The sequence below is a fragment of the Argiope bruennichi genome, chromosome 9 (assembly GCF_947563725.1).
Source record: "Argiope bruennichi chromosome 9, qqArgBrue1.1, whole genome shotgun sequence".
Lineage (NCBI taxonomy): Eukaryota > Metazoa > Arthropoda > Arachnida > Araneae > Araneidae > Argiope > Argiope bruennichi.
The window spans coordinates 92,297,928-92,309,611 of record NC_079159.1 but is presented as its reverse complement, the minus strand read 5'-3'; the positions used below and the strand labels follow the sequence as shown (position 1 = coordinate 92,309,611).

Here is an 11,684-nt window from a genome sequence, read left to right as displayed (position 1 = left end):
CTGCAACGAAGATATATTTATAAGAGCATTCAATTTTCAAATATCCAATGCAAATCCCCGCTTCTCAGGGCTGATGGATATGCAAAATTTCAAGTTTTTTTTCAATCTAACAAGTAGAGAGACAAACCCAATGTTGCATCACTTATTTGCATGAAATTTGTTGGATTTTGATATCGGTTTTCAAAAATTTTGTAATGAATCCTAGTTTTATATTATATGATTTTGTACAACATTTTTAAATATAGCCATTTTGACTAATTTGAAATTAATCTACGTGTAATGTGCTGTTGATATTACTAATCATTCTTACCAGTTCCATTCGCTTTGGAATATATCCTTTTGAGATTTCCTAAACCGCATATGTAAAGAAAGTTAGATTCGTGAATAGTGGTAAACTGGTTGTCCGTTCTATATCAATGTCTTTAAAGTGCTAGGGTTTTCATGCTTTTTAAGTGGATTTACGTAATTGAGGGATTTTTAGATTAGCATTATAACTTGCCGTTTTCAAGTTCTAATCGAAATTTTTTACAGCCTTTTCAATATTGTAGCATATATTTATGTACCAGATCGCACATTAAATGTATCGAAATGAACATAACCATAACCATGAAGATTAGTTTCAACTCCAGGCAATTATAAAAGCAAATGCTTTAAATTGCATTCACCGGAAGTGAATTTGAAACGGATGAAATTTTCTGCCAAGTTCTTCAGAACAGTTTTAAGACAATATTTTTAATACGAGTTTAGATTAGAAAATCGACATTCTACCAGAATTGATCATTTTAATTTACAGAACAGTACTTTTAAAATTATGAACAGTCCTTACAGATGTAGAGAATTGAGTGGGTATATTTATGTCGAGTTTTAATTAGTGGCCATTACCATTCCACTGTTATACTGAATGTATCCAATTCAATTTAGTTTTATTGTATTGTAATAGATGGCACCACGGGTTCTACTAATCGAAAGTGCTAGGTCACGTGACCATAAATTTGAAAAAGCGAGCTGTTGGCATTAGCTCGAGAGCAGAGCAGAGAAGAGAAGGAGAGGCGTTACATAGCTTAGCTATGAGCAGACATCTTGTTAGGCTTCGCCCTTGGTGCCATCTAAATATTTTACTTCTAACTTTAATGTAAATAATGTTTCCCGTCCTAATTGTTAATGTCCTTTTAATTTTGTTTACTGTAAATAAACTATTTGTTTTTCTTTAAAAGTTTCTTAATCAGTACCCTAGACACTGATCCAAATGGGATTGAATGGGCATTTTGTCCCACCCAGTCCTACATTTATAGTTTCATTTTTATAAACTACAACTTCATAAATTTTCTAATGTATCTCATCTCTCAGTGGAGATCAGTTTTTTAAAACCATCATTTTGGAGCTGAATGGTTGAGATTTCTTAATTTTGGTTACCAATAGCAATCTCGAATTGCTTTTCCAGAAAAATTTATGTATAATGTTTGAGGATTCGAGGCGCTAGAAGGATTTATATTCTGGGAGTTACGCATCAACTTGGAATATGTGAATAAATATTGACACATTCTAATATGCATCATTGTGCAAAACAGCAAACCAACTAGCAAACAAAATAATTCCAATGTTGCAATAAGAAGCATGCTTGTGTTGGTGCTAGGATCAAATCACTAACAAGGTATTCAATTTTAGTAATAAAATATTCAATTTGATTTTTTGCATTTGTAAAAAAATTAAGTTTAAATACAGTTTAGAACTCTAAAGCCGTATTTAACAAAGCATTTCACATTAAATACCTAAACTGCTATTGCGATGCAACTTAACGAACCAAAGAATTTGGATTTGCAAATACCAACTAGCCATTCTACTTTCGAATGAATATTCGGAACCTACAGTGTAAAAAATCCACGAAAACTCTTACAATATTTAATTTCTTTTCGAAAGCGAATATTTATTTTGTAAGCGAATCACTTTTTGTATTTTGTGCTTTATTTACATTAATTACCTCGATTCAACTGAAAGTTTTTTTTATCAACATTGTAAGATATTAAATTTTCTATTTGTCAAACAGAAGTGTAAACCGACATATCAACGATACGAAACTACAAACTTTTCTTTACCCTGTTTTCAAGAACCTGAATTTATGTTTCCAAGTCTGAAAGTATAAAACAAGCTTCTTTATAATAAGGCGCAAAGCGGTGTATCCCAACTTTAGCAATCGCATTCCCTTCCTCTCACCAGCCGGCTGGCACCTATCCCGCCCTCCACTCTAATTATGGAAAAGTTAGACGCCCCGTCTGCTCCTTCCCTTTTTTTTTTTTTTATCTGTATTTGAGGGCAATTTTGCCTTTAAGTATTCGTTTCCAAGACAATCTTAGCGAATCGCTTTTTGTGCGAAAAACGCGCGACCTTATTAGCGTAAGATAAAGTGAAACAATACGTAGAAATAAATTGGTTAGATGTTAGTATTCTGTAAGATGTTAATCGAGTATTTCTACACGTGGATGCTTGAAGTTTGTTACTAGACAATGTCGGATTTTTTCGTTATTAACGATTGTGTTCCCTTTGTCCCTGCAAACTATCGCATTTGGTACTGACACCCAATGTTTTAAATCTTGCCCTATATTCCTATAGTGCGCCTCATTTTTATAAAGAAACTTAGCTTCACACTTTTAACATTGGAAAAATCCGATTTTAAAAGATCTAATTGAACCTAATTATTCAATATACACCGAAATTAACTTAAGCTGGCACTGAAGCATTTAATTTAGTTTACACGCGCGCAATTTAATCACGTACAGGTTTTCAGAAGCTTTGAAAAGAACCCTGCATGGAGCTCTCTAAAATGCTCAAATGCGTTGGCTTGATTGGGTTTTCGACTTAACGAACGCGGCTCGTGTTCGAATTGAATAGCTCGAAGTACCATTTGTTATATGCGCTCGCGGAATATTACTCACGAAATGCTCTCTAAATATTCATGCTTGAAGAATGACTTGCCGGTACTGCTTCACCAATTGCTTTCTCTAAACCCACTGTTATTGCATCAATTATTAATTTACAAGGATTTCCACTGCATAATTTCAATTCATTTAAAAGTGGGATACTAGAAAGAACTTATTTAGTATTCATTTTATTACTACTTGAAGGAGATTTGTGGAATATGTGGCATGCACTATGATACTCCTTGATATTTAAAGAACATTCATGTACTTGTCTGAGACAGATTTATAACTGATGCAAACAAGATGCATTTGAAATCAGGAGAGCAAAACTACTGCATACAAACTGATGTTCAATTGATCTATGATAAGAATTTGTTTTCATGATTATGCAATACTGGAGGAGTTCTACAAACTTTTCTAGCAGTTTACATAATGTAATTTTGAATGGCGAATTAATTTTTGCGTTTAAGTTTTTGTAAATTTGATCGGGCGTTCTCTCCGCTTGGGCTATGAATTCCTAAATTCGAGTATTTACTTCAGTTTTGCAGTTTGAATTACAAGATTTAATAGATATTTGAAAGCATAAACAGTTCATTTATGATCAATATCGATAGCAACAGATAGCAAGTAGATACTGCGTGCACATGCGTATTAGCAGAATTTCAAAGTGACAACTCTACATTCAAAATATTAAGGACTGATCAGTGAGATAAGATTGTGAACTTGCTCCAAAGATATTCAATATACTTTTACAAATTTAACAGAGCTAATTTAAATTAAAAATATATCACCCGTGACAAGTCAATATTGCATCAAGGATTCTTTATACAGCATTGCTGCTCCAAGTTTTAAGACTGGGAATCAAATAACTTGCGAGTATTCAATCCTAGATTTGGAAAGTTCGACGGCTTCAGGAGGAAAATATGGCTAGGAACATCCAGCTTTTAATAGAAGCTGGATCTGTTAAGTATCTATTGTCATCGAGGAATGAACATCTTATCCATTGTAGCCTGAAAATGGAAATTGATTCCATTAAGCATCATTTAAATACCCTAGATCCAAAATAAATGTTATAACCAATGTCACGTGAATAGATCCTTTCATTTATACAATGTCGCATTCCCTCCACCACAAGCTCGATTTAACTGGTTATTCAATTCCAGAATAGTTAAGTTTCATGCCCTGGCATATGAATTTCAAGCCTGTAGAGTATTTTTAAAATTTGATACCGGGCATTAATATTAATGGCATTTAAATTGTTTTTGTACTATAGTATGCCAGATATTTATCAGTATTCTATTGACAAAATAACAAATAGATATTTGCTACATAAACGGATTACAGAATTTCAGCCTACATATGAAAAAGCATTGAACAAACCGAACGATGCAAATTAATGTTCGCTCAAAAGATCCGAAATTAAGTCGGTGTAATGGAAGACACTGAAGGAAGATTTCAGTATTTTCAAATATGAACTGCAGTTTGATCATATTGACATACGATCTCAACTGTAAGGTAGTCATCCATTAAAATTGATTAGAAACAAATTGCATTGTTAAGCGCAAATCAGACATTGGCAGAAATAAATTCAGTAGTATCTTTGAAAAATTAGACTAATCTGATCAGATTCTGGAACGCTCGTAATTCGATACCTTATGAATGGCTATTGCAGAAGGTTCCTCTCGATTTCAAAAATTTGAAACAAGAACGGAATTTATACTCGCTTAGAATATTTCTCCGTAAATTTTTTGCAAATCCAGAACTAAATATTATCCCACTTACATTGATTTCATCGTCAGATTTTAAAGCTAAATTTTGTATAGTTACAGAAAATTCCTTCAAAACTTAACTGAATTTAAACTTTTACTCAAGATACAGAATTTTGAAATTCTTATGCCCTTTTTGATAGTGCCTCCAAGATTCACTACTGATTCTGTTCGATCTTGTGATCGAAATTAATCCCTCTGAGCCTTTCAGTATTTTCTAGTCAATCCAAATGTGTTCGTTCACTATAGAGATGTTAAAATCAAAGCAAAACCAAAATTGAACCTTGCTATGTTATTAGAATCGCAGTCAAATTTATATTTTTTTAACAAGCTCTGAGAATTCAGATACTATTTCACTTACATTCGTCTGAGAATTGATGCAACTTGTAAAGCATTTTCGGCACAAGCGTTGAACATTCCGCACATCAATCGGCAGCCCCAAGCTTTACTTTTCCACAATTCAAGGCAAGTCTTGCATTATGCATTAAATTTCAGATCCTCCATAAGAATCACGCATATTTTATTATCTTTTCCAGTGACACAAGGAAGATGGACAAATAGACTGAATAATCTAGACAAGGTGGTGGCTACTGGATGATCTGTGAAGGTAAAAAATTTCATTAGAATTTAAATTTTAAGATATTTCAAAACAAATTTTTCTAAAAAGCATCGTTATGGCAATATTGTTTTCATATATACCAGAGCAAAATTAGGTTCAAAATAAAATTTAACAGCTTATGAACAGCACAGTTTCAATATAATACGGAATAAATCAACGTGAACTGTGAGAGAAAGATTGATTTTATATTTTCAATTTATTTTTAAATTAATGAAAGACCCGATTACCAAATTATAGAATAAAAATATTCCTTCCAGTTTTGATCCGAGTTTCACATTTATCTTTTATAACAATATTAAAATCTTCTGACGTTTAGTGATTCTAAAGTATCAGACTACATAAACCTGAATTTGGCTGAAATTTTGCATATTAATTCTTTTACAATTTTAAAAAATAGCTTCGTTTGCGTTTCCAGTGATATCTTTATTTTGTCTATGTCAATTAGAAGCCAAATCATAGCAAACTATTGACATAAGTAAGCATTTATAAACTTGATGCATTTTATAAAGAATGAGTTTTTTCATAATTCTACTGTAGGAGTATCGTGATTTCAAAAATAATCAAGATATCTTAATGAAATCTTAATAGTGCTCTTTATGTTATGAAGACTTTAATGAACTATGGATTTGATGTTGAATGCTCCAATAGTGATTAACTCGTTTGATGTTAATTTTGTAGAAAAAAAATTCAAAATTTCATATATTACACACAAAAATTATATTTCTGAATATAATTCTTAGATAACAATTACACTGAGATATGCTACACATGCAATAGCAAAAAAAGATGTAATTTTTTTTTCTCTTGAACAATCCTAGTTTTTGTAAATAAGTGCCAAAATTTACAACAAAATATGCTTTTGCTTCAAGAATTATATATACATTTAAATAACTTCACTTTTATTCATTTTCTCCTCATATTAATAAAAAATAGCATAAACATTAAAATGTGTTTAAAAAGTCATCTACCTATTCGGATAGCTTAACTAATTCTAGAATTATGCGGAATTGCTGAATACTATTATCTAGATTACTGATGAAATTTTGAGTGGTTATTTAGGCTATTAGATTATGGATATTTCGTATTTAAGATCTGATTAAAACTCGCACTTTCTGTCTAGAATTGTTGGCTTCTAGGAAAATTTAGAAACCAGAAAAGAGTTGGGATTCATGGGAAAACCAACAAATTACTTGACGAATCCGTTATTCAAAGATAACTGCTTTATGAAATATACAGAAACTACTACACTAGTTTATAAACAATTTATTGTATGCATTTATAGCTATCTCGCATCTTCCATAGAATGCCAAGATTTTGGGTAGACCGATGCACAACATTATACCCTTAGAATTCGGCACTGCAGAGCATAAAACACAGAAATTTTTTAAAGCAACACCATCGTTGACAAGTGATAATCCACGAATAACATGCAAATAAAGCTTTATAATAATTAACTCTTTTGAAATTGATAAATTAACAGGAAAAGACGACAGCAGCATGATCACTGAAGAATCAAAAATGGGAAAAATACAAATTTGATCCTAGTGACACCTGAATGCATACCGTTCCTGTTTAGACAACTATAACAGATGAAGATGTAGTTCATAACTTAGAAAAATGTAGAAGAATCGCAATTATGCAAATCCTAAGAACGCAAATTAATGAAAATATTAGAAGGAAGCAGAAAGTTAAACTTCACAAGTTTTTATTATTACTTAATGAAATTAATCGGAATATAAAGGTAAATAATTCAAGATATTTTAACAAAAAGTAGAAGCCAAGATTATTTTCATTTTCTCAACTTTCTTCAGAGTTTATCTTGTCTAGTAAAATTTGTTAATGGGTACTTAATGATGTGGAAGAAAATTACTAAGGTGTACTTTAACCCTTTCCAGGGTCGTGGGAAGTATTCTTCCCACCAAATTTATCCACCTTTGTATGAATTTGTGTAGGTTGGCAAAAGTTCTGACAAATTTTTTTTCTAAAGACAGAAACTTAGATGCTTCAGTTCTTTATCTCACACAAAATGATGTGTCTCGATTTGTTAATTATTAATTAACCAAATTAATTAAATTAAATTTATCTAATAAGCTAAATGAATCGCTTTTCTTATTCTAATTTCAAACCTAAAAATATTTTAACATAATACGACTAGAAAAAATGGCCCTTTAAAGGGTTAAGTAAAAATCAGTTGAGGAAATATTTCTCATAATTAGAAATAAGCTAGTTTTTGAAATCCTTACCCATTGGCATGCGAATTTATTTAACTTACTAATTAGATGGCATCCTATTTTGTACATGTATTATACAAAATAAATTGACCACTTGATACTGAAGTGATTTTTTGCATTTTTAAATACTTAATTCTGTCGCTCAATGACAGACAATCTAATAATTCATTATTAGATGCAACCTGTCATACATGGCATTGCTTGCAAAGAGGTTACTACTACTATTTGCACTTTATTCAGCCCAAATCATTTAGAATATACAATTTTCTTTTAATAAAAGTAACATCTTAAATGTTGGTTACTTGTATCATAAAACATAAGCAATTTTAAGGATGGCTTTCAGTATCCATTTAATACATTCGTTTCCAACATTTAATCTTATCGAGTTTGTTACTTCATTTCTTTATATCGTTTCCGCTGAAGACGAGCAGCAAATGCTGATAAATTTCATGCAATTTATAAACATTTTTCGTGACTACAATAAGTTGTTACACCTAATGGCAAAACAAGGTTTGATTCAACGCAATATTTGCAATTTGCTTACACATCGACATTCAGGCGCGGACGCACTTCAACGTGTAAAATGGAAAATTGTGAACACCTTAGAAGCTTGATTAAACGTTAACTAGGTTCAACGTGTATTCAAGTCAACCCTTCATTTTCGTACCGTCGACATGTGTATAAAGTCGTAAGATAAATTACCACTATATGAAAACTCAAAATTTTAGTAAGATGCAATACAAATGTCACTTAGTGGTATCTTCTTTATAATACCAGTAGGACTGCTATGAAGTAAAGACAATTAGGTTAAATTCTTTAGTATAGAAGTTATTCCCCATAAAATATTTTGCTTTTTACAAAATAAATCGATTATTTAAAATACTGCATCAAATATATCTTGCGCTTTATATCGGAATTTCCCTGTACTTTATCGGGGAATTCTCGATATACAAACAAAGACTGCAAAAAATGCGCAGACTATGTAGGGCCTTATTAATTCGATTTTTAGGAATACGATACTTAAGTTTTTTTGAAACTGATTTTTTGTTTAACTATTAGGGACGTAAACGTTGGTCAACCAAATATAATTGCAAAACCTATAGATCTCTTCGTCAAACATTTCCCCAACTTTATACAAGCTACACCATCAATATTTACAGTTGCTCTTTGGCAATATTTTTTGGCAATTTTTAAATTTTCTATAGCTACCTTTAATAATTTATGCAATAAGAGAAATTATTCTCTTTACTATGATTTTTTCAAAATTATCCAATCATTTGTATTACGTTCGACGGACATGCATATCATCGCTTAATTGATTACGAATCGCGTGGGGTTTTCAAATATAAATTCCACAGTTAACGGGTTAAAGAGCGTTTTAAATTTGTTACAGATACTGCGTAGAATAAGGTTTAAGAGAGTTTCAAAAAATTCAATTCTTAAGTTTCAATAAAAGAATTTTTTAATTCAATTAGACTCAAATTAAGGCATTTTAAGAGCAAGGAACTGTTGTACAATTGCATATTTATGGATGAATGTTTTCTTTCATCAAAAGTAAAAGGGGTAAAATTGATTAGGTTAGGATGGATCGGCTTAATTGAAGTTCTAGATAGTTTCTAGATTCATTTGCCTACATATGCTCCCATTTAGTTCTTATAAATGTCATTCATAAAGAAAAATAACGTAAAAATGGTTATCATTAACCAAATACATCAACCATTTTATTACCATTGATGTTTCATACACTCATGGTACATTCATAGACAAATCTACAAAACCATGGGAAAAAATTTCAGACAAAAGAAATCTTTCCACTATAGAACGTTGTTTGGTCAGACAAAACAATACCGTTGAAGATATCGATTTAGGATTTAAAGAAAGTACAAAGTTGCAGTTAAAATGTTACATAATGTATTAAATCGGATTTGCAAAGAATTCTACACAACGCAAGTAATCTCGTATGTTTTTAAAATCGTGCCAATACCAGTTTAAAACTTCAGAATAAACTTGTTACGGTTATGCTCCAAAATAGACGAGTCAGCATGCTTAGTGGTTTTTACTAGCATCAAGCAATGCACATTTTAAAATATTGAAAATAGCGTTTTATTAGTTTGTACAAAAATTTTATCAGAACTGTAGTTTCAATTTCACACATAGAAAATTGCATTTTTACAAACGTGAGCAGCCTGAAGTATTTCAATTACGCTTTTAAAACCATGAATCAAAAATATAAAACTACATTATTAATAGTAATTGAAAATCTGGAAGACAAACAAATTGTGAAAAAATAAGATGTAGAGATATTCTAAATCGGAATTTGAACACCTTTACAAACAGTTACATGCCCGGTCTATATTGATTTAGATTTAAATATTTGAATCCAACAATTTAATATGTATATATATTTTTCCATATTTAAGTAATATTAACCTCAATGAGAACAATTAGACAAAGTAAATTTCAGGTCTTTGTCACCATCTGAACTTCCAAAACCAGATATTTCTTACCGATTTTTATTTAATATCAATATAACAGTCTTAAAGAAAGAATATATAATGACATACAAAACACGCAGGTTGCCTTCAAAAAGGTTTCTATAATTCATCCTTAAAAATGTAGATATATTTAAATATTAACAAATTCGTTAAAATTACATTTAAGCAAAGTGGCGTAAGGAGTTCCAAATTCCTTTAAACAGACTCGAAATATTTTTCTGGCTTGAATTAATTGTTTTCTAATTGAAAAATAATTTATCAAACGGGTTAAATAAAGTTAAATATTTTAAAATCCTGAGCATATTGTTCCGAAATTTAAAACATACTCTGAGCATGCCTTTGTGGATCAAATAAAATCATTAGCATCTCATTTGAAAACACCGAGAATATTCCGGAACGGATCTCGTCATTGAGCCCCAGTCAAAAGAGAGACACTTGAGTTTATACTCTCTCTCCAAACTTCTGCACCGCGCAAATAGGAGAATGTTAAGTCCTCTACATCAGATTTAATGTGCCCAAATTTAACGTGCCTCGAAGCTGGGGTCTTACCAGTAGGCGACCGTTGCCCGCATAAAATTATATTATCCTGAAAATATTTAGAGATGTCTCTCGATGCCAATAGGCAACTGCCTACTTCGACTATGATAATCTGGCCCTATGCATTAGCAAAGCATATGCCAAACGATATCCAATTAGGAGATTATTCATAGGTCGGGGGAAAACCATGCATTTAGTTTTTAATAACTCAGGAAATTATGACGTTATTTGGTGTAACTTATTTTCCTCTCGTACTTTACTTTCAATTTTCAACGGAATAATTTTCTACTCTGCAATAATTTAAGTTTTTTTTAAAGAAACTTGTTTAGAATTTAGTAATATTTGATAGTTATCAGTCTTATTATAAAGTCTTACAACACATTTTTTCTTGAAGATAATAGCACGTAGAACCTCTAATATAGAAAGAAAATGAAATTAAAATTATAGTAGTTGATAATTTTAACTGGTTATTTATAATTAACAGATTCAAATATTGGGATAATTGCATTATATTCGGAAAAGCATAACTATATAATGTAGCGAAACTTTAGAGCAACAGGAATAAAATAAAACTCGGATTACGAAATTTCATCTTGATAAGCATTAAAGAAACAAGGAGCATTTTAATAACGTTATTACACTATAAATTTACTGAAAAACAATTCGTTGGCCAAAGAAATATAATATATCGAAAAACTTACCACATTCAGATGTGGACAACATACGCTGAAGTGACAATTGAAATTGGTAGAGTCTTTTCAAAACATGGCTGCAGAGCTATTTACTGCCGATATCCAATAGTCTAAAACATAGAACCAAGACATACCATTTCATTCTCAAGCAATTGCTTTGCCTTGGCTATTCCGTTGTACTTCAGACCTTCCCAATTTTCACGGTTTACAGTTTCACGGACTAAACATATTCATGCCAAAAAGAGATCAAAGGGCAAGCAAGCCAAAGATCTTCCTTTTATACCAGAAATTGTCATTCCACACGTTTCCTTCTTTTTTTAACTTCTCCCGAACGGCCCTTTTCAATGAACCCGATGGCAACTTTTCAAACAATGAATTCCGATTCCAAGTGGGATTGTTTATAAGATTTTGGGATCACAGAAATGTTTT

The 11,684-nt window shown here is 31.2% G+C and overlaps 1 long non-coding RNA gene across 1 annotated transcript; it reads right to left on the bottom strand.

The window, feature by feature from the left end:
- Positions 1-2,307: 2,307 nt before the first annotated feature.
- Positions 2,308-11,481, bottom strand: LOC129984590 (uncharacterized). The gene is made up of 3 exons (XR_008785503.1): positions 11,265-11,481; positions 5,043-5,280; positions 2,308-3,925 (listed from the first exon to the last, which is right to left on the bottom strand). It is a non-coding gene; the product is annotated as an uncharacterized LOC129984590 (long non-coding RNA).
- Positions 11,482-11,684: the final 203 nt, after the last annotated feature.